Source organism: Rhea pennata, chromosome 3, assembly GCF_028389875.1.
Source record: "Rhea pennata isolate bPtePen1 chromosome 3, bPtePen1.pri, whole genome shotgun sequence".
Taxonomy (NCBI): domain Eukaryota; kingdom Metazoa; phylum Chordata; class Aves; order Rheiformes; family Rheidae; genus Rhea; species Rhea pennata.
The window spans coordinates 103622540-103649444 of record NC_084665.1 but is presented as its reverse complement, the minus strand read 5'-3'; the positions used below and the strand labels follow the sequence as shown (position 1 = coordinate 103649444).

Genomic DNA, 26905 nt, shown 5'->3' with positions numbered 1-26905 from the left:
CGCCGGCCTCGGCCCCGGCCCCGGCCCCGGCCCCGCCCCCGCCCCCGGCCCCGGCCCCGCCCCCGCGCTATCCTCCGCGCCGGCCTCGGCCCCGGCCCCGGCCCCGCCCCCGGCCCGCCCCCGACCCGGCCTCGGCCCCGCCCCCGGCCCCGGCCCCGGCTCCGGCCCCGGCCCGGCCGCGCGGTGCGTGATGCGCTGCGGCGCCGAGAGAGGGAAAAGCGAAAGCAACCTTTCGCGTTATTTTTCAGCAGGAATTTTTTAAGCTGTTGGCTGCCGAGGGAAGCGGTGCGAGGGGGCGCTGGGTGGGTGGCTGCCTGCCTGCCTAGGCAGGGAGGAAGCGGGGAGGAGCGCGAGCGGGCAGAGCGCGGCAGGGGCGTCGCGGGGAAGCTCCTGTCCGAGGACACGTGAAATGAAGGCCCGAGAAAGAGCTCGGTCCTGGTCTGCGCGTTCCCCCAATCCGCCCCCGCCCGGTAAAGCCCGGGGACTTCGGCGAGTCCCTGCTGAGATTTGGCGAACGTAAATGTCACGCTCGGGAAACCGCAGCGCGGTGCCAGCGCTCCCGATCCCTGCAGGATCCGGTGAAACGAGGTCTGCTTCGATGCTGCGGCAGCGCGCGTGCCCTCCGCAGCCTGCAAAGGCGCGCGCAGCCACCGCGGGGTCACGCCAGCTCGGCCCCCGGAGAGCCCTCCTGCTCCTGGGTGCGCCTGACCCCGCGCGCGAGCGCGGCCGGCCGGCCGGCAGCGGCCTGGCGGTTGGTGGGCGTCCGCCCGGTGCCCCACCTTCCGATCTGGCCAGTCCGGTGTTTCTGGTGGAAGGGACGGTTGTGTTGAAGGTGGTGTGATACCGTCGCGTGACATCGCATGGGTGATGTGATGAAAGTGTTACTAAGGGGTCCTAACTAAAGGTCTTGAAATGCAGTGTACCAAAAAAAACGTTTGTATTTGGATCAGTGTAGACCAGAACATAAACCTGAAAAAAGAGGTGACTACAGATGTTTTGTTTGGCTGGAGTGGAGCTAGAAAGATGCCTCATCTTCCCAAGGTGGTTCTGCTCAGCCTCTAGGCTGAGACCGCATCCTGTTGTGCCTAGAAAAGGCCAAACTATGAGGATGTTAGAAATAAGTTAGTTATCTGAGAATTATCTGGGAGCGAATCTCAACAGCATTCAGCTCAAAAAAAAGAGGAAGCAGGGAAATGCCATATATTAGATTTGATAGAAAACAGAAGAAGGGCATATCAGCACCATTTAAAATGTTTTCTGAATGAAGGGACAGAAATAAGCCAATTAATATTCTATATGAAGATAAAGCCTCTCACTTCTCAGATGTCCCTTAAAGATACACTGAAAGCTGAGGGATACAAGCAGGTTTGCAAAGCATACAACAAAACAGGTTTAGCTCAGTTGGTTAGAGCATGGTGGTGTTAATGCCAAGGTTGTGGGTTCAATCCCTGTATGGGCTACCCTGAGGGCTGGACTAGATGACCTCCAGAGGTCCCTTTCAACCTTACCATTGTATGAAAACTTAGCAGGTGAAATGTATTTTGCCTGAACCCTAGTTTTCACTTTACTTCTGCAGCTCATTCTTCACAGACCTCTGGGAAAAGTATCACTGGTACGAAGTAGGACAGCACAGTTAAGAGTCTGAGGCTTGGTAGAATATTTAAGTTGTGGCATAACCTGCTAATGGATGATTTAGATATGTCATTAACTGAATGACTGAACTGACAAAAAACTGCCTAATTGTCTTTCTTACATGATATGAGGTGCCTCAAGGATAAAACAAGCTCCTAAGGCATTAAAATAATAAATCTAAAATGCATTACTTGAAAATATTAAATATTAAAACCACTTGAAAGTAAAATGTTCTATATCTTGGGTTTTTTTTGTTTGATGGTTTAAGTTTGTATAACAAGGGCAGCCGTGACAAAAGTCATTATAACAAGAACAAGCGCTATAATTAAAATTACAAGCTGGTTTCATTTATAATGCCATGGTTTTAGAAATCATTTTTGACTTTTTTGAGACTCTGATTTTTGGCTAAAGTTTTCATGGTCAATGTCTAGCTGAAAACGATTCTGTTGCTGTTGATACTGCTGTAGATCTGGAGAAGGCCTGTTGAGTTTGTGTGAAGGAGGAAAAGAAAATCATCCTTTTCCTTTAGTTAAAAAAATCCCATAGCCTTTTTCATTTTCAAAACTCAGGAAGTCTAACTCTCAAGATGGACAGCAGAGATGGGATGAAGCATATTCCTCATGCAAAGCCACATTCTACTTTGGTCTAGGGTCATGTGGACAGAGTCACTTTATGCACCACCTGGCAAATTTGAGGACAGCTGCTCCGAAAGTTTAAAATTTGCAACGTGGTGCCACCACCCCACCACCCTGCCTCAGATTTTCCACAGCTTTAATTTCCAGCTGCAGCACCTTAGGAACCCCAGCAATGACAAATGCTTGTAGCTGCTACCTGAAATCTTTTCTCTCCAAGCTCTGTTGGCCCCTTTCCATTCCTGGGGGCAGTCAAGCCCGGTTTCGGAGCAAACATTGTCATATCAGAACAAGCTTATGTTGTTGTCTCGTGAATCTAGGAATGCCTTTCTGGGTTATTCAGTATTCTTGCTCATAGCTCATTTGGCTGATAGAGCACTACTTTGCTGAGAGACACATTTTTGAAAGAATCAGGTACTTGGTATGATCCCTGCTGCTTTTAGTGTGCTGTTTTTAGTATCATTCTGTACATTTCTAGCAACATTCACAAAATTCCGGGACGAAGATGAGCTTTATCGTAATGCCGGGTGTTATTAAGCAATCTGTAGTTTTGAGCTAACCACTGACACTACTCTTTGTCCTGTAGTTCAAGAGTGCATTTTCAGTATCCATCTTCCTGTACGTTTATACTGCGCTTATTCTTAGGTTATTTCTGTGCCATTATCTTCTGGTTTTTGTTTGTACAGTTCATGGGCACTTTATCTGTAGCCCTATGAACTACAGAACTAGTACTCTGCTTATAATTGAAATCTGAGATATTTTCCTTCTCCACCGGCAAACTGATAAAAATTTAAGTTTTGTTTTCTCACATCATAATCTTTAGCATAACAATGTGACAAGTCAGTTGTGTTTGTGAGGTCTTTACTGTCTTCAGCTGAAGTTTTTTTCTTCCTTCAGTTCTAAACATATGTGTTCTGACCATACTAAAATACAGTTTTTTTTCTTTGTAGAGCATTGTGGTATGGAAGAGGAGTATAAGCCATTCTAAGGCTGACAGCATCACAAATAGAAATGTTCATTTATGCATAATATGGAATATGGCTTCAGGAGATGCACAAATATTGTAAAATATATGCATATATGCATAATTATGTATAATTATTTCCAGTACATTCAATGTCAAAGACAGATTGCCAAACATGCAGGCAGTACTTTTGATGATTTCATTAGCTTAGCTGTATACCAACTTCCTAGCTCCTGAGACTTCACTATTTTCTCTGTACAGTCCAAAGAAAAAGTTTCTTCTAGCTTCATCTTTGAGATGAATCTTTCACTGGAAAAGCATTTTGCAGGGAAGAAATAGCTCCTCCTGAAAAATGCCCTTTGCCTGAATTTAGCAACATGTATAACATCTATATGTAACATGTATATGCATCTGTAACAGTAGATGCAATCCAAACTCCCCTTAAGCCCTCGCTTTACTCCAACAAGATCTATTTTATAAGTAGGCCATACCTTGAGTAGCTGCTCTTCAGTCCCATCTAGGGACTGTTACTGATTCCTGAAGCAGTGTCTACTGATCACGTAGCAAATTAGTATTTATTTTGGAAATTAGAACAGGGAGCATGATTTTATTAGATTTTAAAACTGGATTTTTTTTATTTTGTGCTCAGTTTAAGCAATTAAAATAATTGATCTAATTTAATTTCATATCTAGATAAACAAATATCAACTTTTCATTTAATTTATTCTCCTCCCTGTTCTCTTTTAGGACAGAAGTTTAATGGAGAAGTCTTGCCTAGTATGAAAAGGAATACAGACCGTCTGCATTGAGTGATAATAAGGAAATACTGCTTATTCTTTTCAGAGATGGGAAAGTCTTCTCTAGGTGAGATTTAGCTTCTTGTTTATGATGCTGTTGATACAGCATGATGACACCAGAAACATCTGTGCCAGGGAACAAAAATATTTTAAGAAATAAAGTTGTACTGAAGTTACAAAATCACAGGAGTTTGTAGTGATCCTTGCTTTGCAAACCATTAGAAAACTATTGGCAGTTGAAAACCAGATGAAGCTGAGTGGGGATCTGGAACTCTGGAGTAGTGAAGGAGAAAAGCCTATGTACTTTTAGGCTGGAGTCTGTGGAAACAGAATAGATGGCATGGTATCTGCAGTAGTGAGGATCTGACCTTAAGGGTCAGATATGTTCCTGTCTTTCTAGGAGTTCCACTGAGAACAACCCACTTTTGTGTATTTGCAAAGCAATTAAAATTAGCTGCCACTAAATCTTAATTGAGTAACTCTGCACATGTGGAATATACCCACTTGGAAAGATGAAAGATCTGTAGAATCATGGGTGAGACTACTCCTGCAGAATGGTTTCTTTTACTCGCTGTCATTAGAAGTAAAAAGTAGATGTCTTACGATGAGGCTGTTATTACAGGGAAGAAAGAAAGGTTTGTCTTTCTTCATGAATAATTTGAAAAAAATTTAGAGTAGCTTTGTTCAAGGTGATTATTGAGTTGACGTTTCTGAATGTTATGTAATTCTGGGAATAAAATCAAATGAGTTCAACTGGAACAATCCACTGTGAAAGATTCAGAGTAACACATTTGGTAGAAAAAAATCATTATCTTTTCTGATTAAATTTATATGTTTCCAGGTGTAATTTATGACCTGCACCTGTGGCCAGCATAAATGACTCAGATGAGATATGAATACTGCCTTTTTTGAAGCTAGGAAGTCTTCACATTCCTAATGAAGCACTGAAGAGATCTGTGCTCAAGCACTTATCTCTTGATGGTGAAATCTTGTTATCTAGTGACGTGTATTAAATAACCTGTTTGATGGAGGTCACAACATTGAAAAGATTCAAGTGAAGAATGTTTTGGTCTTCCTGTTCTGCAGCCAGGAAGATGACTAAGAAAGACCTATTCTAATCAAAGTTATGATAATAAATCCTCTCTTAGCTAACTTGTCAATTAGTGTGTGAAATACACTGTTATGACTTCTCTATATTGCCTTAAAACTCTTCTTTTTCTTGTCTTCAGCCTGCTGCTTCTCCACCTGATGTATCAAAAATACTGAGGTAGGATTAAATTTTGTCATTGGTCTGAGTGGCACTTTTCTAATTTTTGTGGGATTTTTATTCATACTATAGGTTTTGAGAGTTGGAGGATTTTACTTATACCCTTCAACAGGAATGTCATACACATTTCAATGTATAAAGTTCAAATCATTTATATGAAAAGTGAAATTATCGCATTTTTTTTCAAAACTTTGACCTGTATGAGCATGTTCATTCTGCAAAGAACTTGCATTTCTAGTTTCTTAGCAGCTTGTATATTCTTTCACTGTGACTGTGCACAATACATGATTATGGTTTTTTAGTTAAACCTGGTGTACCTAATCATGTCATGAATACTGCTAGTGTTAACAGCAGGAGCTGTATATATACTAATTCTGCATGAGAGTTGCTGAGCCACTATATCATAAAGTAGTCTCGCGCAGCGATGGCCATTCCATTCTCTTCATATTTCAGTCCTCTCTATGTCTCTTCTCCTGCTACTACCTGTTCCCTCGGAGATGCCTTCTCTTCCCGGTTTATCTGTTACTGCCTCCTAATCTCTCCTGAAGAGTCTCTTCTTTGGTGATACCCACAAGATACTAACTACTGTTAAAAGGAGAAAGTAAGAACTTCCAAATTATTTCCCAAGTTGTCTTTTTTTCAGCATTTTCTAAACTGGAAAATGTGAATCATAAGACTGCCTTCATGTTTTCCAAAGGACTGACCCAACTATTTGTACTTAATAAATCATAACTGTGTAATATACAATAAAATAAAAGAATGCCAGGCAGTCAGTAACAAAGAAGAAAACTGACTACCTCATCATCCTCTCTGCTTGCAAATTTATTATCTTTAAATTGTCATTTAAAGTGAATTTAAACTATTTTTCTAAATTTAAACTAAATTTAAACCATTCATAGTGAATATCAGAAACAATGAGATTCCTTTTGGAGAAAGAGAGGAGAAACAATAGAAGGCACAACCTAAAACAAGCGGTATCTGCAAAATCCACCCAGAGGTGTTATTAACAGATAAGTTGTACAGAGGACTGAATTCAGAGATGTGTGCAGGTTCACAAAGAAACCAAATTCTTTGATTATTTGGATTTTGGATTCCATAGGTAAGAATAGAGGTCTGTGTACTTCTAAAACAGGTTACATGAAGAAGTCATAACTCCATGATCAACTCCTCCTCTCCTGAAAACAATCTGTTAGACCTCACATATTAGTTGACTATTAGTTGAGACATTTCAAAGTCAGTTGAAAAGTAGAACAAATAAATCATATTTTTCTCTCTAGCAGATGACTTTTTTTCCGGCCATATACAAACTGTATCGTGTTTACTTTATACAAAATAAATTTAACAGCTCTGAATAAAATGTATTTCCATAATGGAAAAAACAGAATTGTTAAGTAAGGTGCATTATTAACATAGCTCTTATCTAGGTTTTAACACCAGTTTTCCATTGTAAGTACTTCCAGACTGGAAAATAAAAGCTCCGCCTGTGACCTGCTGTGCTGGATCCAGCAGAGCTCTGCAGAGAGGCAGAAGGGCCATAGCTTGGCGCTGTGCTCCCTGCTTGGGATGGCCATCGCAGGTGGCCTGGGCTCAGACGAGCCCACCTGCAGACACGTCCCCCTGCCCAGCGCCAACTGGGAGACATGAGCTTCTTCTGCTTCTGGGAGCAGTTTCACATGCTGTGGTGCAGTGAAATCTTCCCCACTGCGGAACGTAGACATCTGGGAGATGTGTAGTTATCCAATACTAAATTCAGAGTCTTCTTTGACATGTGCAGGTCAGATCCAGCTCAAGATACTGAACTACCACAGTAATACATCTGTGAAGCTGGAAGTACCAGATATCCCATGATAGGCTGTGGCCTTTTTTCCCCTTTGCGAACTTGTTCTTTGCATGGCAGTCTTCTGTGAGTTGCAGTTCGGTCTCCTTTAACCATTCAATATTGTCACTACGCTTTAGGTTACAGTTGATTGATTTGCAGTGGAAACAGTATTTACAAGATCACTCATTCTGTTAGCTTTTGGTCGTGTAACAATGAACCAAATGGGAATAACCCTCTTGTGTTTTAAATGGCCCTGCATACAGGTGTTCATACCTTAGATAAAACAGTGGCAGGAAATAAGGTAACCTTCAAGAAGAAAATGACAGAGTAGGATTTGATAAGAACTATTCAAACGCTACAGTGAAAGCTTTCTAAGCCCCTAAGTCCAGAATCTCAAAAAATTATGTGCTTTGAACACTAATCTTTCTGTCAACCTGAAGCAGGGATGGAGAATCAAGTCCCAGACAGTAGCTTAATCTCAAGAACTGCAACTCTTTAGGAAGGCTGAGGCAGATAGCAAATACTCTTTGGTACTTTGCTCATCTGTTCCTAATAACCAGGACATCAGTTTCCTTAGGGACTAACTCACTGTTCACATGGCAAGAACAATAACTTACAAGCTTTTGTATAATAATACTATTTAGTAATGGCTTCCTTTATAAAACTATTGAAAAACAGTTTCAAACTTCTACTGAGTGCCATACCTTAGTTTGTGTCTGACCTGTGGCTCTTGATAGCTAGTGCAGAGTAATCTATTTTCAGACATAGTATTATACCAAATGATTTTTTTTCAAAAATATATTGAAAACCAGGATACCTTAAATAGCAAGAGTAGAGAAAATAGTCCCCTAATAATCCAAATCTGCAGTCTGCAGACATCAGTTACACCTTTCACAGTTGTAAATCTTTAATTACCAAATATTTTAATCTTATCTACCTCTTTTTGTATGTTATGTATGGCCTACTTTATATTGAATACAAAGTTTTGCTGAAAATCTGAAAAAATGTCAACCACTGGAAATGCATTCTCCTTTTCTCTTTGATGAATTTGGATACTTGGTGGTTTTCTAAAGGTTTAACTGTTTAACAATCAACTGTTGTCACCGTTCATACCTCCATGGTATTTCCAATTACCAGCCAAATACCTGTCTGGGTCTCTCTTCTGGAGAGAAGTCAAAAATGGTTTGGAGACTGCAATTCGAAGACAAGTAAAACAGAAAATACTAAAGATACTTTTTTTTTTTTTTGAAATATCTCTAACCAAATAGAGTAACTGATACAATTTTAAAAGTTGGTCTAGTACCTAGGATTACAGCACTTTCTATTATTTTAGTGTTATTTATAGCGTTTCTGAGGAACTGGCAAGTGGGAGTAATCATAAATAACTCAGATGATAGACAAATACAGGTAGAGAAACTGAGGAGCAGAGATGTCAAGATACTTTGGGTGGAATCCAGGATGCTTAATTTAAGCACTAAGAATAATAAGTGCTTTCTTTACCTTAGTTGTAGGTCCCCAGCTACAGGGTTGAGACACTTATAAAGGAAGAGCTGAAATTTCCCATGAAGTCTACCACTAAATTACTATGTAAGAAAGAGTGCTGACACCCGCGGATGGAGGCTGACAGTGGTGGCGTGACCACCTCTCCGTCAAAGACAAAGTCTGTTGGAGGCCAAGAGCTGTCCTGCCCTGTGGTGTGGGCACAGCCATGGTGCTTCCTCTGCCCCTTGTGCCTCAGCTGGAGGACTATTTCCATAGAGACCCCAAGACGTGAACAAGGCAGTGTTCAGCAGACTCCACGGGTAGTCCTGTTCTTGCCCTTCCCCTGTGCTTGTTCCCCTGTGCAGAGCGGGGAACTATTTAGTGGCATTCCTACCTTCTCCCAACTTCAAGCACTCGTGAAACTGTGTCCTTGGTGAAATTCTGGACTGTAACTCAGAAGAGTTTCAGATGGGATTTCCAGTGACTGGGAAGTACAGGAGAGAGCACCATGTCAAAGAGGCTATTGAGAAGGGCAGGACTAATGAGATATCAGTTGGCCAAAGTATATTCCCTAGCAAACTTTTGACACAGGACTCACAGAGGGCTGGTGAGGTACTGATCTCCTGGTGGAGAAGGTCAAAGGAGCAGGTAAATGAAGTGTGTGCTGTGTCTTAGCCCCTTCTCAGAGCTTCTCAGCCTTTTGAGAGGGCTGAGAAACCATATTCTCTTGGCCATTCCACAGCTGATGCTAAAGCTATGATCATAAAATAATAAAGACATGCAAATAATTTTCAAAATAGTTCTATACTTCTATATAGTTGTGTATGTGCTAATAATCTTGCATATTGACTTTGTGCAATGTTTATATTTCAGTTGTTTGTATTCACAGGTTCAGCTCAGGCTTTGCAATATATATGCCTTTCATGTGGCCTTCTCAGAGGTTTTTTACTTTAAATACGAAGAAATAGTTAAAGTTTAGCAGGTGAGGTAAGAGTTGGAATTCAAACTCTGCTTTGCATTACTAAATCCCTAAAGGCTCCATTGTTCCAGTATTTAAGGTTTATAGAGAATAATTACTTGGTTTCTCTTCAATGCCTGTAACTGATTATATGCTTTAAATTCTAACCCTTGCTGATACTGCCAGGAACAGTAATACTGTGTCTATGTGGTAACGCAGTTGTTCACATCCGTAGCTTTTTTAATCTTTGTCCAGGTCCTCATTTCTGCCAAAGAATATATCAGACAGAAAGATAAGACTAAGGGAAATTTTACCCTTGCCCCAAATAACATATAATGTACTGTAATGTTTTATCACAAGAACTGTACTTTGCTCAGTTGTGTAAAAAGGAAACTCTCTCCTTGCCAACCCTCCGGTGCTCCCATGCTCAGTAGTGCTGACTCCAGAATTACAGCCTGTTTTTGCTCTTGGGATTAGCCACTATTCACTGGCCCGTTCCAAAACTCAGATCATAGGCTCAATCTGCACTCTTGCTCCCTGTGGAGACTGTAAGGCCAGTGCCAAGAACAGTGCCAAGATCATGCTTCTGATGTTTTTGGTGCACAGTATAAATTCATGCCGAATGCAAAGGGGCAGAAGCAGTCATGTCTGCCGAGGGACACAATGTAGGCAATTCTAGTCATATAGGAGCAGAGGTATAGAAGGAACACCAGATATAATAGTCAAAAGATTTGCTTCTCTAAATAATTCAGTTTAATACGAGTTAATTTCTTCTTGGGCTTTGATGCAGGAATTATGGCATCTTATAACTTGCCTTTTCGTTCTTGACAGTACTGCAGCTTGTGGTCATATGAATTATCCCATTAGAAACCTTTGTACTCATCAAATTTCCTGTGACTTCTATTTCACAAGCCTGCTCTAACTTTGCTTTTCACAAGCAAGAGCTATATAATTTTGTGGCAGTCCAACAAGGAAAAGGCTGTAACTAAATCATGAAATAGTTGTTCAAAATCCTAGAGAACATCTTGTTTATTACTGTACTGTACTGTATTATACAGAGCAGAAGATTACATTTGTTAATAAGCCTAAGCATGTTTCAGGCATTTCAAGAGAAAAGACATACACTTAGCTTGGTCAGCGAATACTAATGAAGCTAAAATGTCAATATGTCATTTACATTCTGAGTAAATAAAGCAATTAGATCAAAAAAAGAAGTGTTTCTCTTCCATTGAGTAGTTCATATATTCAAATTTTATATCTTCCCTGTATTTTTCTTTGGCAGTTTGTATCCCTCAGACAGATCTTCAGGTCCTGAAAAGAATGGATGGAATATGAATGCAACAGCTCTATTCCCAGTGTGAAATCGTATTGTTTGAGAAATGGCTCTGCTTCCATTCACTGCTATGCACTGCTGTTAGAAGAAGTAGCAAGGGCCATGGGCTGCAGTGGCTTTGGTGTTCTCACTGCACATGTTTCTCAGACTGCTGTAGAGAGAAAGATGTGACCCTGAATGAGAAAGGAGGCTGTGTGTAGCTGAGGACCAGATTCTTGAAGACACGAGTGCTACCATTGAAAGTAAATGTACAACTCTCAATGGATATCTGGATGCTTTGGAAAAACCCTGCTAGACACCGCTGTACATTTTAGGCTGCTAAATACTTTTACTATCTGATCTCCAAATGAATTTTCTCTCTAAGTTCTTTATAACCCATGTATCATGTTGTTGCTCAATCCTCTGAGCCAGGCTAAATGATTACTGCAGGGTTGCAGATGGCTGTCAGGACAAGTCTGCAGAGCAAGTAACAAAGAATGAGAACGTCTGCAACAGGCCTGCCATGGCTGAAAGTACATGTTAGGGCCTGAGATCACCTCAGAGCTCATTTCCCCATAGAGGAAGAGGCTTTGTGCCCTCTTCCCTCCTCTCCTCCTGTCTTGACCCTCCTCCCCTCACTTGCAGTGGCTTGTGTTTTTCAGATGCTGCACCAAGCCAATTCAGTTTACTGGAATCTAAACAAAATTAACCTGGAAAAAAAGGTGAATCATTTCCTGACAAGTTATTGAGTTGACTCAGAAGAGCAACAGGGCTAATGCAAAGGATGGGACAGGATTGTATGGCTGGAACTGAGTCTAGGAGAAGGAAGAAGAGGAAAAGAAAATGAGATCTCTATGGTAGTGGCAAGCTGGTAAATCAGCTTTATTGTAATGGGCCACAACACCGTAAATAATATGACCAAGTTCCAGTCATACACAATTCACTTTCATAGCCTTCCTGCACATGTTAGTTTTATTTACCGTTACAGATTTGTCTTTTACACAGTGACTGTACATGGATAAAGCTGTGACTACAGTATTACAGATTAGCCAGTGTGATAGCAGCAGCAATGGCTTGCTCTAAGGGAAGATGGTCAATAAAAGCTGGATATTTTGTAATCTCATCTCTCAGCTCCCTCCAAGAGAGGTCAGCAATCTGTCTTGCCTGCTCCCGAAGACATAGGAAGGCTTTTCTTCTCCATTTTTTATTAATTTGCTTGTCTAATTTTTTTTTCTATCTAGGTTTCTGAAAAAAAAACCAACTTTTCATCTTCCTCTCAAAAATCTGTGGAGAAAGTATGAGGCTAGCCAGCAAATAAATAAATGGTAATGAAATGTACTTCCCATGAAGGATTTAGCATGATTCAATTGGAGGAAAAGAGTGGAAGCTAAAGAGTGTCAGCAATGAGTAATCGCTCCAGTGTTCAAAGTTTTTTGAGATTTTCTCAGATATTTTCTATTTCCATTGGAGTCAAATGCAGTATGTCCATTGGCTGCAGTTAGAGCGATTTTAATCTCTTAAGTTTTGAACTGTCATTTTTTAAAAAAAATATAAAATAATAAGACATGATATTATTTCACAACTGAATCAATTGTCTGGTGTATGGAGTCATCATTCATCATAATGGACACTCTGCCTTTTCTTTTATGATTTTTGGTCAAGCCATCCACTTTCAGGATCCTTCTAATTGTAACAAGCTAATAAAACTGCTGTTAAGGATTTGAGAGATGAGTGAATTCTCCTGTGTGCATCCCCGTAGGAACTGGATATGGTGGTGAATTCTAGGGAAGATCAGAGGGTATTTGGGGTTTTCAGCTTCACATTTCCCAATGATGCCCTTAGATATGTTTCTGTACTCTGCAAACATACTCTAGTCAGTCAATCAGCTAGTCAGAAATGCGGCAGCCCGAGGACATTGGGATGACTATGCCCACCGAGGCGATAAAATGTACCTTCTCTGAGGCTGAACTGGAGGTTGAAACAGGCTGTGCCCTGCAAGGCACAGAACATTTGCTGCAGAACATGGGAGCTTTAAGGTTGTGTCAGGAACATGAGAGGAGAGAAGGAAGAGTATCCCAGCCAGTGCAACTGGGTGTTGCTGTAGAGATTTTGCCTCTATTCCTGTCCCTGTCACAAAACCTATAGGAGGCAGGACTTTTCCTCAACTTTGGAAGAAAACAAACTTCTCACAGGTTGCATCTTCTTCATTTTTTTAGTTTCCCATCTTAAAATACTGAGTGCTATCAATCACAACAGCACCTGAATCTTAATGGGAGCTGAACTTTCAAAGTGATGACATAAAATATTATGCTTTTAATGTAATAAGAGCTATATTGGGAAAGAGTTCAGTAAACAGAGCAGGGTGCTACAGTCTGAATGACAGCACTAATAGAAATCCTGATGAGATTCTTATCAAGAAATCCTTGCTACTGTGTAGTGAATGAAGCAGGGATCTCTAGAAAAGAGCATAATACAATTGTGTCATTAAAAAATGTATTAAAATATATACACAACAGGGTGCCACATTGGGCTTCTAGGGCAAACTTAATTTTGGCATTTCATTACATTAGAGGGACTGACTTTGCAATGTTAGTTTTCATGTAATGCAGGCCCATTTTTGTGGTGGGAGTGTGTGTGTAACTTCCTAGGTTTAAAAAAGGAAGGTGAAAATGCAGACATGCTATGTATATTGTAAGCGTATTACCACAGTTGTCAGCGGGTTGTATGTTTTAGATTCACAGGAGAGACGTCTGCCATTTGAACTCATGGACTGAGAGACGGGCTGTCCTCCCCATGGAGTCATTCCCCAAAGGACACGAAGATACGTGTGAAACCACTGGGTTTCCCAGATACTGGTAAGAGAAGCCTGCTTCTAGTCCAGGCTCTGGATGAGGCTGAGATGTACTGAACACAGAGCCATCCAGCTAGTTGCCTTTCACCATGTCTTTGAGATAAGCATGTGTGTCCAGCTGGTCCAGTCTCACTGCCCTGCCGTGCCAGGCTCTCTCTGCTGGCTCCCTGTGCTGATCCTTGCTTTGATCCTACTCAGTAGACCAAGCCTGGCTAAGCCTCAGCAGCTACAGAGGCACTGCATGGCCAGCCTGGCTGGCAGATCTGGGAGGTCACCACCTCCCGAGTTCAGAAACCATCTTCACAGATCGGAGTAGCAAGTTCACCCAAGCGTTATGGCCTAGATTTATTAAACGACTGGCGTCTGAGGAGTTTTTTAAAAAGCACAGCCCCCAGCTCTCCAAACTTTAAATTCCCTACCAATTTCATAGGTACTGAAGAGCCTCCCAAAACAGCAACAGCAGAAGTATCATTACCATAAGAAAAATGGCGTATTTCACACCTAGTCTTGTTCTCAAAGTGACCATACCAAAAAATGGCATATTTCATGCCTTATTTTGTTCTCAGCAATGACAAACATTTTCATCACCATTTTCTCGTGACAGACACTCTTAGAGATATCAAGGATGAAAACTTGCACCTGCACGAAAGTTTTGCGCAGTAATATGCTGTTGAACTGAAGATCTCCTATAGGGGACTGCTGGACACCTTTTCCTACAAATGGTGTTGCCAGCTGTGTTTATAGCACCAGTCAGAAAACATTAAATATAATCAGATTTTTGGGGGTTCCTGTCCTGATTTTAGCATTTAAATGTTCTTTCTCTAAGGCTTATCACTTCGTTTTCCCACTGTAAAATAAGGATAATAGCTGATTAGCTGTTCAAAAATATATATATATATATACTCGTATTTGTGAAGGAAGCAAGTTTTGGATCTCAGATTCCAGCTTTGGTAACTTGTCCCACTTGCACACTGACTTGTCCAAGACCTGTGGAGCAGCTCTGTGGCAGAGTCAAAAATAGAACTAAACCTGAGAGAGGGCTCAGGAAACAGAAAGTGTTGTGGTGCAGAAGGAAGCGTTTTCTTGACTGTATTAATGATAGTCTATTTTAAATATTCTCATCCTTTTGAAACATGGGGAGTTCTACAGGCAGAAACTGACACTTTGAAATGGAACATTATTACTTGGGGGGGATAGTATCAAAAGGAATTGCAATTGCCAAAAATCCACAGAAGTGTTTAGATGTTCTCAGGAAAGCACTTTCCCTGACTACACAGAGGGGCTCTCCTGGATCAAGTTGTGCTTTACGTACCGACCCGCCAGCAGGACCTGTGCTTCTGAAAGCTTAACGCTCTCCTAGGGATCCAGTACACTGCTGTCTCTTAGCAAATAGTGGTTGTGCTCCCTGCTACTTCTGGCCACCTGACTGGTACTCTCCAAACTCAGCAGCTGTTCTTGTGACCCCCTAAAATCTCAGCTTCCTACTTTGGTCTGGGACTGCTAGGAGCTGAAAACTGAATTAAAATTTGTGAATGAGTTTCTTCACTCTTCTTTCTTGGTCTTTGTATATCTGTGTGCCATACTACAGTTATATGTGACCAGTAAATCATGTTTATCACAATAAACTACATCATTGCATAGGTCAGCAGCAGTACTGTGAAAACCAGACCTTTAATTAGCTGATAGTCAGAGAGCAAGTATGATCAGGTTTGAACAATCTAAAAGGGTCGACTCTTCTTCTTTGAGAAAATAAGTGAGTAGACCCTTTCTGAGTTCACTTTGTTTTTCTGCTGACATATCAATAAAAACAGCTAGAAGGATATGAACTTTATTCTGGAGAAAAATCATCTATTTCCATCTAGGTGCAACTTAGATGCTCCCCAATGGGTCACTCATTCAGCATTCATAGTTTGTAACTCAATATCAAGTGAAAACCTGGGACAGCCTGTCGATATTTCATCCTAATGTTAATGTATTATTTTAAGGGGAGTCCAAAGGGCAGCCTTCTGGAACATGAAGAGGTGACTGCCTTTAGCCTTAACTAGTTTTAAGTTGTCTGCTTATTTTCCAGATGGCACCTCTTCTTCCTAAATGACTTTAACTCCTTGTTTGAATTGAAAGATCAAATTGGCCACAGACTTTGCCACTGTCCTACCAATAGTGTCAGGGAGCAGTGTGAAACCTGGAAATGGATAACTGGGACAACGGAGGTTTTCTCTTCTGGCTAATGAGTTGGTTTATTTTAATCCTGTGCACTGTAAATTATTTCTAAAAGCTTCAAGTGGAAAATCCAAATGTAAACAGACGTTTAATACTTAAATGAAGCGCAGCTTGCACAACAGCTTCAGGAGAAAGATAGTTTCAGTAGTTAAATTAACAGGAAAATCTTTTCTTTTTAAAGTGCCTTTCTATGTGTGTGGGGAGAAAGTCAGAGGACGCAGCCTTGAAGTTACCTCGGGGGGAATTCATGGTGTGGCAGTGCCAGGGAGTTTCCTAGCGCTTCGCTGGCCCCGGGAGCCGCCTCGGAGGCAGAGCTGCCTCGGAGGCAGAGCGGCTTCTCTGGTTGCTCATACCCACGCTGAGCACGCAGGTGCCTTTTAAATGTGTCGGGGTCTCCTGCTGCCTGAAATGCTAATTCATTCCACAGAGGAGGAAATGAGAAGTTGTCAAGCTGCTCAGTCACTACCAATTTGAAACATAATTAAAACAATGGCTGAAAGAGTAAAAAGTTCAAAGAATTGTTATCCATGTAATGGAGTCCTCTCCTCTCCAGTAAGTTCAGGGTGAATTTCATTCAAATTTGAAAACAGTGTTTGTAATACGATTCTAAATTGGCTAAAGGATACCCTTGGACAATTTTTGTGTTAATCTTAAGTTCTCTGCAAAAATGCACAGGAGAACGTCCCTCTTCTAAGGCTACGATGAGGGTCACATACCATGTGCACTTCTAAAATGTGAAAGCTCCCTGTAATTTCTGTCCAGTCATGCTCTCTTGGCCTTGTTTCACATGAGCAAACTTGCTAGCAACCCAATAACTTCATATTTGCACATTATACTGAACATAAAACCCTGAAAGCCACGTGGCTCTGGGATAGTCTGGCATTGCACAACTCTCTCATGCTATCAACCCAAGAAAGCTGATGCTTGCTCACCAGGGTAATAAGTAACAGTTCTAAAGACCTTGGAAAAGGCCTTCATTTTATTAAATTGCATCTCCTTTTAACACGATATAAGGAGCATTGTCATTTCTCTAGCTGTTTAAACCTATCTTAACTCTTTATCTTAATACTCTAATTTTAACTGCCACAAAATGGCTGCTTTCTGCAACTCTTAGTGGACTCCAGCAACTGAGATTTGGTTTCTGTGGGGCAGTTGCCTGGGATTTAGAAGATGCTCCTTTGGCAGAGTGGGCCTCTGCCTCAGGCTAATCACTGCATTGCTGAACCCCCTTCCTCATCCCTCCCTAAACAGAAATCCTGGCCACCGGGCCAGGGCCTTCAGGGGAGCAGACACCTGCAGACACCCCCCACTCGGGGGGAATTTACCAAAAGCTTCATCTTTCACAGGAAATTGCAGATTCATCGAGGACAACGTTTCATAGACACATACCAATTTTGACCAATGTTTCAAACCAGAGGAGGCTCCTGGGAACATGCTAGCTGCTTCGGCTGGCGCTCTGCCCTTCAGTCCCACACGAAGGATGCCGCTGTGCCCTGGGCACTGCCCAGGAGGAGTCCCAAGTGATGGCTGATGGCTTCATTTAGCTTTTCAAAAATCTGGTAACTTTTGCAAAACAAATACTTTCAGAGTCTCCTCTCCTAGGATTTTTAGTTTGCATCCCATTTCAGAACAACTATTTGCAAACTGTGTGACTTGCACAGCCCAGCCACAGAAGCAGTCAAGTGCCCTCCACTTCTGTTAAGCAGAAAGCTGAAAAGGGGCTGCTTTAGGGAGGGTGAGAAGTCAGATAAGGTTACACATTATATAGTTATGCTGACATTAACCAGAATCGCTGCCAAAAGATGCAGTGTTTCCTCCGTAACCTGCGCATTCCCATCCTCTCCCTTGTGTTTGCACAAGCCTGCGATGCATGAGAGAGGAACCGATCTGGCTGAAATCTGAGCCAGCAAGAACAAAAATGCAACTTAAAATCTGGCTCAGGTTCTTGCTCTGGTTTCACACGTGGCCATGCAGGTGGCCAGGCCCTTGCGAGGCACTGCTGAGGGGCAGGAGCCAACTGCTCCCAGGGGCTGCAGAGGTCAGGGAGAAACACGCAGGACCGCGGCTTTTGTTGGCTGCACCGCCTTATGCTTCCTGAGAGCGTATGCAAAGCCTTACCACGAGGAAGAGGGTACATGAGACAGCCAAGCTCGCTGGAGGCGGTTGCCCTGGGGATTACGATGTCCATCTCCACCAAAACCTTCTGACACTTGGCGAAGTCTTTCTGATTCTTGCGCCAAGCACACATGGTGCCCACATGAGCACCAAGCATGGCACTGCAGCCTGCCAAGGGAGGGGGGCCGTGAGCGCTGGAGCAGCAAGCACGCTGCCCCAGAGCTATAACCCGCGGTGGGGATTTCCTGGGCTGTCCCCACGATTGCAGAAACAGGCAGGTGGCAACCCAGGCTGAGTGTGAAAAGCAATGTGTAGGAGAAGCCAGAAGGTGCCCACAGCCCAGCTGTCCTGGGGTTTCACGCATGAGGCAGCTGGTGAGAATTTATTGTGCAACCTTGTGTCTCAGCCCTCCTGTCCACAATGAAGTTGAATGAAGCAGAATTTTTATGCTGAAAAATAAATTCAGTAAATGCACTGCAGCACTGTGGTGTGCTTGTGCACCTACAGAGTAGCCTTTGCAGGGGGTTTGCTGGCTAAGCCCAGGCTTGCAGATACAGGCATGGGGAAAGCAGGCTGAGCTCAGAAAGGGGCATGCAGGAGAGTTTCAAGGTCCTTTACAAGTTAATGGTCATTTTTTCCCCTTTCCAACATGTAACAACTAAACATTCTCTTCTTCAAGCTCATGTCTCATGTGGCTTCTCATTCATCCTCTCACTTTCACCACTTTCTTTCTTTATGACTGGAAGAACATATGTTGGTTCCTGGAAACCCTTGCAAAAGACAAAAACAGGTGAGTGAACTAACAGAGGGAATGGTGAATTCCCTCTCTGTAGAATAAGTCAACTTTTTGGTGCTTGCAGTTAAATAACACACGGTGGTTTTAACTGCTGGGAAAATAGTGGTGACATCAGTGCTGGCGTGCCTTGCTCCAGCTCCCGTCCTCATATAGGGGTGTTGAGCCACATGGAAAGGGCTCAGAAAAGAGGCAGAGAATGGCCTGGGGTGTGGGAAAACTGCTGTAGAGATGTTCATTTTAAAAAACCTATTAAAGGGATAAATGCAGTTTTCTGAATTTTATTTTTTCCAAGAAAAAAAAGATGTTCTTAATTTGAGATTTGCTATCTTTTTCATTTCCTTCTCTATGAGCATTTGTGAATTTTATGCAGGAAATACTGGGTGTAGCTTTATGAAAATTATTATTTGGTACCTTAATTATTTAAATCTGATGAACAGGCATAGAATATAAAACAGATTGAGTGATTCACAGCAAATAATTTATTCATTGAATTTAGCATCTTTCTCTGTGGAAATAGCCACAAATACATTTTTACTATCTTGCACTTCTCCAATACTTTTTGATTTTTCAGATCCTATGGAAGGAAGGCTTAGGCAATCACACTGTCTATTCATCTGTCCTGCTCTAATCATTTTTAAACCAACTGCCAAATTTTAACATCGTGTAATAGTGTGACACACATCTCAAAGGAATTATGGTAGGATTCATTTCACCTAAGTTTAGACTCGTACAGTACCCATGTCTTCATCTGAGATAGTCACCTTGGTTCTCCTCAGAGTTAGTGGAGACCAGCTGGCACTTTTAAATATGATTCAAGTGACCTAATTTAACAGCTATTTTGGGGTGAGATGAATCACAGACCAAGAGTGCCTGTTTCTCTCTATTGCTTAGTTGGGATGAACAGTTGAGATGATGTATAGTGGAATAGTGCAAATTTCTACAAGACTTTTGAGGACAGGATTGGTTAAGAAAAGGAAATTTAAAATACTGTCTCCACTGAGGCAAAAGCTAAAGTAAGTGCTCAACGGTAGCTGCCGTGTTTGGCGGCAGGCCAGTTGCACAGTAGGTCTCAGGCTGCCAGCCAGCCTGTCCCCTGGTAGGGACTTGAGGGAGCACATGCTGCTTTTCACTCCATGAGTACTTAGAGGAGCTGCAAAGAAGACAAGCGTACTGCTGAGGTGAGCAGAAAGTCCTACAGAGCATTAAGGTCAGAGGAGCTGTCAGAGCTACTGCACTGGGTGATTAAGAAAGTAAGAAAGACAGCTAATTCCTAAGAAACAAGGATTCACTGGATTTACTGCTGACAAGAAATAATTGCTTATTCCCCATGAACTGACCACAGCCCTGCCTGCTGTGACTGCTCAGCCAAACCAACTCATAAAATAACCTGTTCAACCTTTAGAGCTACTTCTGGTCAGCTTATGATGCGAGTTTCCTTTTCCAACTTGATAATTTTCAAACAAGCATTTTTGTGTTTTTCCCTACAGGAACTCTCTTGTCTGAAAATGTCACTGTGAACACACTTGCTCCTTTTCCTTGAAATTTCTGAGAAAAATTTCCTTACCCTGCTGGAGTCCTGATACAGCTGTTTTGCTGCACTGCTGCCCAAGAAGCATGGCTGAGCAGTACCTGCAGGATGGGCAGCCGCTGGCAACAACATCTCATGGCAGGGAACAATAACCCGGAAAGGGCCATAAATGTTCTCAGGGGCCTTGCTAATCCCTGCAATGTCAGTGAATGAATAGAGTCATCATCACCTTAACAACCTTAATAACGATTTGTGCCTTGTCATGGTGACTTTCAGTATTGAATGAGGCAGGGCGTTATTTGAGATCATTGCCTTAGTCAAAATGCAATTGCTCCCACCAGCACGTTCTCTTCTTAGGATCACTCATCAACAAATATTTATTTTGTGGTTTACTTTGTGGAAATAATTCCATTCATGTTCTCTTTTCTCATTATCAGTAAAGCATAACTCATTAACGCTGTTTTCTCTGGACGCACAACTGAGATATGAAGTGCTCTAGTTGCTCGCTCCAAGCTGTGGAATGGGTCGGTGACTCACTGGAAGGGCAGTTCTAATGACAGGCAGTTTTTGCTTAGATTTCATTCCAGGAAAACCAAAATAAGTAGCACAGGCTGGCAGAAAAGCTTCAAATCAAATGAACTGGAACAGCCACCCCTAAATTGATGCTATTCAGAATTAGGTTGAGTCTTCTGTTGAATGGCAAACAGTGAATGCTGGATCCTATTTTTGTGTTCAAAAACAAAGTGATAACCAGTAAATGCAGAAGTCTGAGAATGAAAAGGGCTAAATTTTCAAGTGATCAAAGCCTAATTAGAATAGAAGGAAGTTCAGCCCCCACGTGATCTTCCTTCCCATATAATATGTTTTGATAAATTGAAACACTGCCTGGTAACCTCTGCTCTGTTTTGTGCTGATGTGATTTGAAAGCGTTGTGATGGGGGTGACAGGGGATTCTAACAACTGGCAGCGAATTGTCTCGGTGCAAGAAGACCATGACAGACGGCAGCAAACCGAAATAGCATAGTGGACACCATGTGTTCCTCTTTTCTAGACCCATACTTTTCATTATGAATTTTAGTTGGATTGAGCCAGTCAGGTTACTATATTTCTGCAAAACGTCTGTATCTCTAAGCAGCTTCCATGCTTGGTTTCACAAGGATCAGGACACCTTGTATTAGAAAAAGAGGAAGCTCTGAGAGGTCTGAACCTGTTCAGGTAGGGTTTTCCCTGATGAGGTACAGCTGTAGGAAACTAGTGGAGCAAAACACACTGCAACTCGTATCGAAGGGGCAGGGAATGGGAATTTTATTTTAGAGAGCCCTAAGTGAGCTGACTCAACCCATCACCCTCTCATACGCGCATACTCACAAGCACCAAGATGTGTGCATTCAAGGGATCTGGCCAGGAGCCCTCGTGTGTGATACGAAGGACTAGGGGTGCTGCTCTTGGGTTCTCACCACTTCTCGTGAGTTAATCCTGACTGACAAAGTTGAACTGTTGCTTGAAGAGGCCTCTTATACCCTGCAGGAGTAGGATAGTTGCTGTTATGGGGTGATCTTTTTGCCTCATAATCTTGTTTACTTCATTCTCTGTGAATCTCAGGAAAGGTTACTGCCTGTTTGCCATGGTTGCTCTTTTGGGGCAGTTTGTCCTCCTGGTGAGCAGTGAAAAGCAGTGTGGCACAGGATGTGCCATAACCCTGCTGTCATCTACCTGTCATCGGAGCACCAGCCATCTGGCCATGAGGTGAGCACAAAACTCATTCCTCCACAGTCTCCAGTTCAGCTGCTGTCAAGCATATCCTTGGTTGTCAATATGAATTAATTTTTTGCCCTTGCTTTATATTTGCATCTGGAGTTTTCACATATTTTCATTCCTACTTCACCCATAGCTATCTATCTTTTTTTTATCCTTGAACAGTGAAGGGAGGCATCCAGCTGCCTTCCAGTGACTTTATTACCAAACTTGTATGATGCCAGTGACTCCAGTGTTCAGCCATCTACTGTAAGCTGGTGTTAAGAAGGCTTGAAAGGGGTCTTGAAACAGTGAACCACCTGTGTGCCTGTGTATCCGTTTTGCACCAGCGTTGTGGCTTAATAACACCTGCAAGCTGTTATACTTCTTGGTCAGACTTTGTGGCTAATTAAACCTTGTGGCTTAATAATTTGAACTATTGCTGAAAAGTATTTTGGATTGCCTCACAATGGGTAAAAAAGAGCATGCGGGATTCAGCAAGCAATAGGCACAACAACCTCAAAGCAAAACTTCAAGCAAAAAAATCTTATGCAGAGACAGATATGCAATATCTAGAGTGGAATTCAGTTCAAGATGAAGGCCCTTACATTAATGTGTCTACCTGTAGGTATATGCAAATACATTTGGTGTCTAGGTTTTCACTGTTGCCAGCAGAGATCAGTGTCTCAATTCAGTTGCCTAAAGGTTGATGCCAGAAGTTTAAGACACGTGGTTGGTACTTAAAATAAAGGGGAAGTCCATGTCTTTTTAGAGCAGCTGGATGCCAGCCAGGAAACCCCTGCTGTTAAAACAGGGCTGCACACTTATGTGTGAATCATGTCTCCAGCCAGTACAGTCAGTAAAGCCCACAGGGCAGCTCAGCTTATCCTATGGCAGAATCTCAGGGGGTGCCTAAAAAAATCAGTTATTGGCTCCTTGGACTGCACTGATTATAACTGGAGGTTAAATATCTAGTGGATATATAGATACCTAAATTTAAGCATCCTGGCCTTAAATTGCCCTCAGTGTGAAAAAGGTAATGCTGATCACATTCAGCATGCTTTTTTTCAAAAGAACAAGCAGTGGCAGATATGAAAATGTTTAAGTTACCTAGCAGATAGTGCTAGCAACTACTCATTTTCATGACTTGTGTGACTGATCTGGCCTTTTATAAGCGCTCTGTCCTTCCAAAGAGATATGATCACATGGGAATTCTTTGAGCACTCATTTCTCAAATGAACGGATCCAACTTCTGGTGGTGTGACCCAAACTTGGATATCTTCCTACTCTGCTTCTGCTGGGTGAAACAGTCTCTTTTCTATGACTCCCAGCAAGAATTTCAGTTTAGGAGATATGCGTATCTTTTGTTTCAAAGAGTGGTTTGATAAAGAAGTATTTAAGCTGCTGCTAACACCTTGAGGTGTTATTTATTACTTGCACAGCACCAGAAGAGTGCTCTGCATTGAGTTTTAATACATGGTTTATGATCTGCACTTTGAGTTACTTTCAACTTTTGTGAGGCTTCTCTCGGAATCGAAGTGCTTTGCTGTTCTTCTGGCCTGAAGCTTCTGTCTCTCCTTGAGAAAAGCTGATCTGTTAGTTCTGATAGTGTGACCAAGATGTCCTTTTGCCAGAACTTGTTTCACTCCAGCAATGAAGCAAAGAGACCCTGAAATGTCACTGATTGCCGCGCGGGCTGCTTCAGTGCATTTGCTATTGTTCCAGTGAGTGTGAGCTAATGGAAAGCAGAACGTTCTTATTATAGCAAGCCATAATTCACTGGCTGAACTCTCCAGTGTATGCAGTGACCAGTATAACAGCTTCAGAGCAGCAGCTTGGCCAGAAATCTATTGGCTGCACCATTCTCCCAGCAACATGGGAAAGAATTATTTTTCCCATCTGCTGAACTTTTGTAACTTCAAAAATGTATCCATGTTGCACTGTGCTGAAGGAGAAAAAAAAATCGTGCAAGTGTTGTCCTGGAACAGCCCAGAGACTGGCAATTAGGACACTGTTTGGGAGGCAGGAAATAAGTCTGCCTCTTGTCATGCCTCTCCAAGGAGATGTAAATATTAAATTATTTGTATGAACTGGGACTGACCTGACAGAGGATATTGAAAAAAAGAAACCTTCAAATAGTTTGGGGTCAGATCACATATCTGAAATGTCCAAATAAAGTTGCTGGTCTGAGCTGAAAAGACAAAAGACATAAATCCTCTCCAGTCGGAGCTGAGTGTCTTTTTACTGACTTCTGTGGGGATGATGCTCTCCTACTGTGACCAGAAATTCATCCTGGAGCTGAAAAGCCTTCTCCTGATGGAAATGTTGCCAAACCTAATGCACTACTATGAACTTTGATTTCAAATGAAACTGAATTTTCTAGCCTATCCTTATTGAATTATGCCTCTTGTTTTTCAGATCATTTCTCCAATCTACTGGGCTTCTCCTGAGCTGTAGCCTTCTACCCCCAAATTCTTGTAGATGATACATGGGTATGAGGTGAGGACAGGTCACTGTTAAAATACATATTTTAACTATTAACTATTTTGACTTTCTTCCTCTCTTGCTCCTCTGTGACCAGCATTACTGGCTGAAAGAAGTGCTTTATCACTTTACTTGGGGATTCACCCTTCCTGCCCTCAGGTTTCTGCTAACACATGGCTCTCCCTGAGGTCACTGCGGTCCCATGGTGTCCCTGCTATGACTGCTGCTCCTGCCAGTGTTGTCAAAGGTGGAATATGGTTCCCAGACAAGGGGGACAGCCTCCTTCCCTGCCCCTCACCACTCTAGGATAACTGGATATTAATTATTAGCTGCTGGATGGCCCAACCATGTTTCCCATGGAGTCCTGAAGGCAGCTACCATCTCCATTCTTCTGGTGCCCTCCAGTGTTGCATGTCAGTAATAGCTCAGCAGAACAGATCTCTTCAGAAAAGACCCGGCACACACTGTGTAAATAATATTTTATTGAAAATATTTGAGGATAAGACACTGAATGAAGTATCATAATCAACAAAAAAATACTGACTTGACATAAAATGGTGCTTAGATTAAAATAACTTTATCTTGGATCAACTGTTTTTTAATATTGTAAGCAGAATATTATTCTCTTAATGGCAAGGAATTTAACCACCCAGCTTCCATTTACCCAGACTGAGAAAGCCAGACGTTCATTTTTAATTTAGGAAAGCAACACTGTGTTCATGGTATCTGAGTAGCTATTCTGGAGTGCCTTATCAAAAATGTTCACTGTATACCTATTTGCTCTTTATTTAGGAGATGGCATTTGCATCCATAGAATAAGAAGCAGTGATTTGTTCTTTAGTTTAAGTGATATGAACATGAGTTACAGACTACCAGACTTTATTCTAAATTTTCTTTTTGTTTAGGTAAGTAACTACTAACAAAATTACTCAATAATACTGTACATAAAAAACACAAAATAAAAGCAGTCTGTTCTATTTGGCTATTTGCAATTACTTTCAGCAATATTCTTACGCTGCTACATGTGGATTATTCCTCTGGCATACCAGATGTCCTTACAATGAAACAAAGCATTTCCATAGCCTTAGGTAGTATTTATCTCGTGAGCATTTGACTAAAGAAGAAATGTACCAATTTATGTATTAGATTTAAGTCAAGTGGCAACAATGTTTGCTCCTGCTGTCTTGGAGCAGATTCAGAAATCACCACTTGAGCAGATTTCTCCTCTGATGGAAATAATACTTATACTTATCATTTGAGTAGTTTTCTACAGGAATTTGGCATGGGTGGGGGAAGAACAACATAAATCTAAGCAAGATCTACAGCTAAATTATGGATAACTTTCTCTAATTCAGCTAATTTCTAATTTCAGCTTTCTCTAATTAAATATTTCACTTTTAAATTGAACTGTTTTTGAAAGGAAATGATATAACAAGCTCTGAAATGTATCCGAAATACAGAAATGTAAAAATTGTATCAGTCTTCTAAGTAACAAGGAAAATGCCATAAGAAATAAAAGAAACAGCCAATATTTACTACATACTAATTTTTTTTTTGCGCTTTAGTGATACTGGAAAACAATGCATTTGTCAAGAGTGGTTTAGAATCTTTTTCTTTTATGCCATAGTCTAACGGTACATTTTGCAGGTTTTATTACACAGATCCATGACTTGACTCCTTTTGTATTTTGCTTCCTCAAAATTGTCCCTGAATTTTGATCTGATTTCCTTTAGCTCGAAGCAATGATATACATTATTCTTTCCACCCCAGATACTTGGGCTGTTTTTAAGATTATAAGCAGGAGACGCTATGAACTAGCAGAACCTGCTAATTCAGAGACAGGTTCTAAACCTCCGTGATACTGTGTTAATCACTCTTGTTTTTTACACATAAGCCCTGGATGACCGTTTTGCCATCTGCTCTGAATACAGGGTCATGGATAGCTTTGCTGTTGAAGATCAGGGTGGATATTTAACATTTCTTGTCTGCTTCCCTTCCCTGCCCCCCCAGCCCCAGCTCCAGGGTGAAGTCCTCTACCAGTGATTTATTGCAGTAGCCCGTTATTCTGCCTTTCATGGCTGAGATGCATGAGATGGTCATGCTGAAGGAGCAGCAAGGCTGCAGGCACCCCCCTGCATTGCTCCCCGGCCGCCGTGGGGAGCGTGCAGCAATGCCCCATTGGCCCTGTGCCCCCAGCAGCCAGCACCCATGCACCGGTAGCCTTGGCAGGAGACTAAGGAGAGTTTTGCTCTTCTTCCCTTTCTGCACAGTGAAACAGGTTGAAATCCCTCTCCTACCGCTGTGAGCTTCATTA

At 41.9% G+C, this 26905-nt stretch overlaps 1 long non-coding RNA gene across 5 annotated transcripts; it reads left to right on the top strand.

Moving 5' to 3' along the window:
• The first annotated feature begins 181 nt into the window (after nt 1-181).
• LOC134137939 (uncharacterized) lies at nt 182-15167 on the top strand. 5 transcript variants are annotated; one of them, XR_009957776.1, is made up of 8 exons: nt 182-302; nt 3976-4092; nt 5255-5292; nt 5746-5893; nt 9483-9575; nt 10834-11126; nt 13597-13718; nt 14992-15167. It is a non-coding gene; the product is annotated as an uncharacterized LOC134137939 (long non-coding RNA). The 5 variants fall into 5 exon arrangements; XR_009957775.1 differs by lacking the exon at nt 14992-15167 and adding an exon at nt 14319-14448; XR_009957774.1 differs by lacking the exons at nt 13597-13718; nt 14992-15167 and having other exon boundaries at nt 182-285; nt 10834-12582.
• Nucleotides 15168-26905: the final 11738 nt, after the last annotated feature.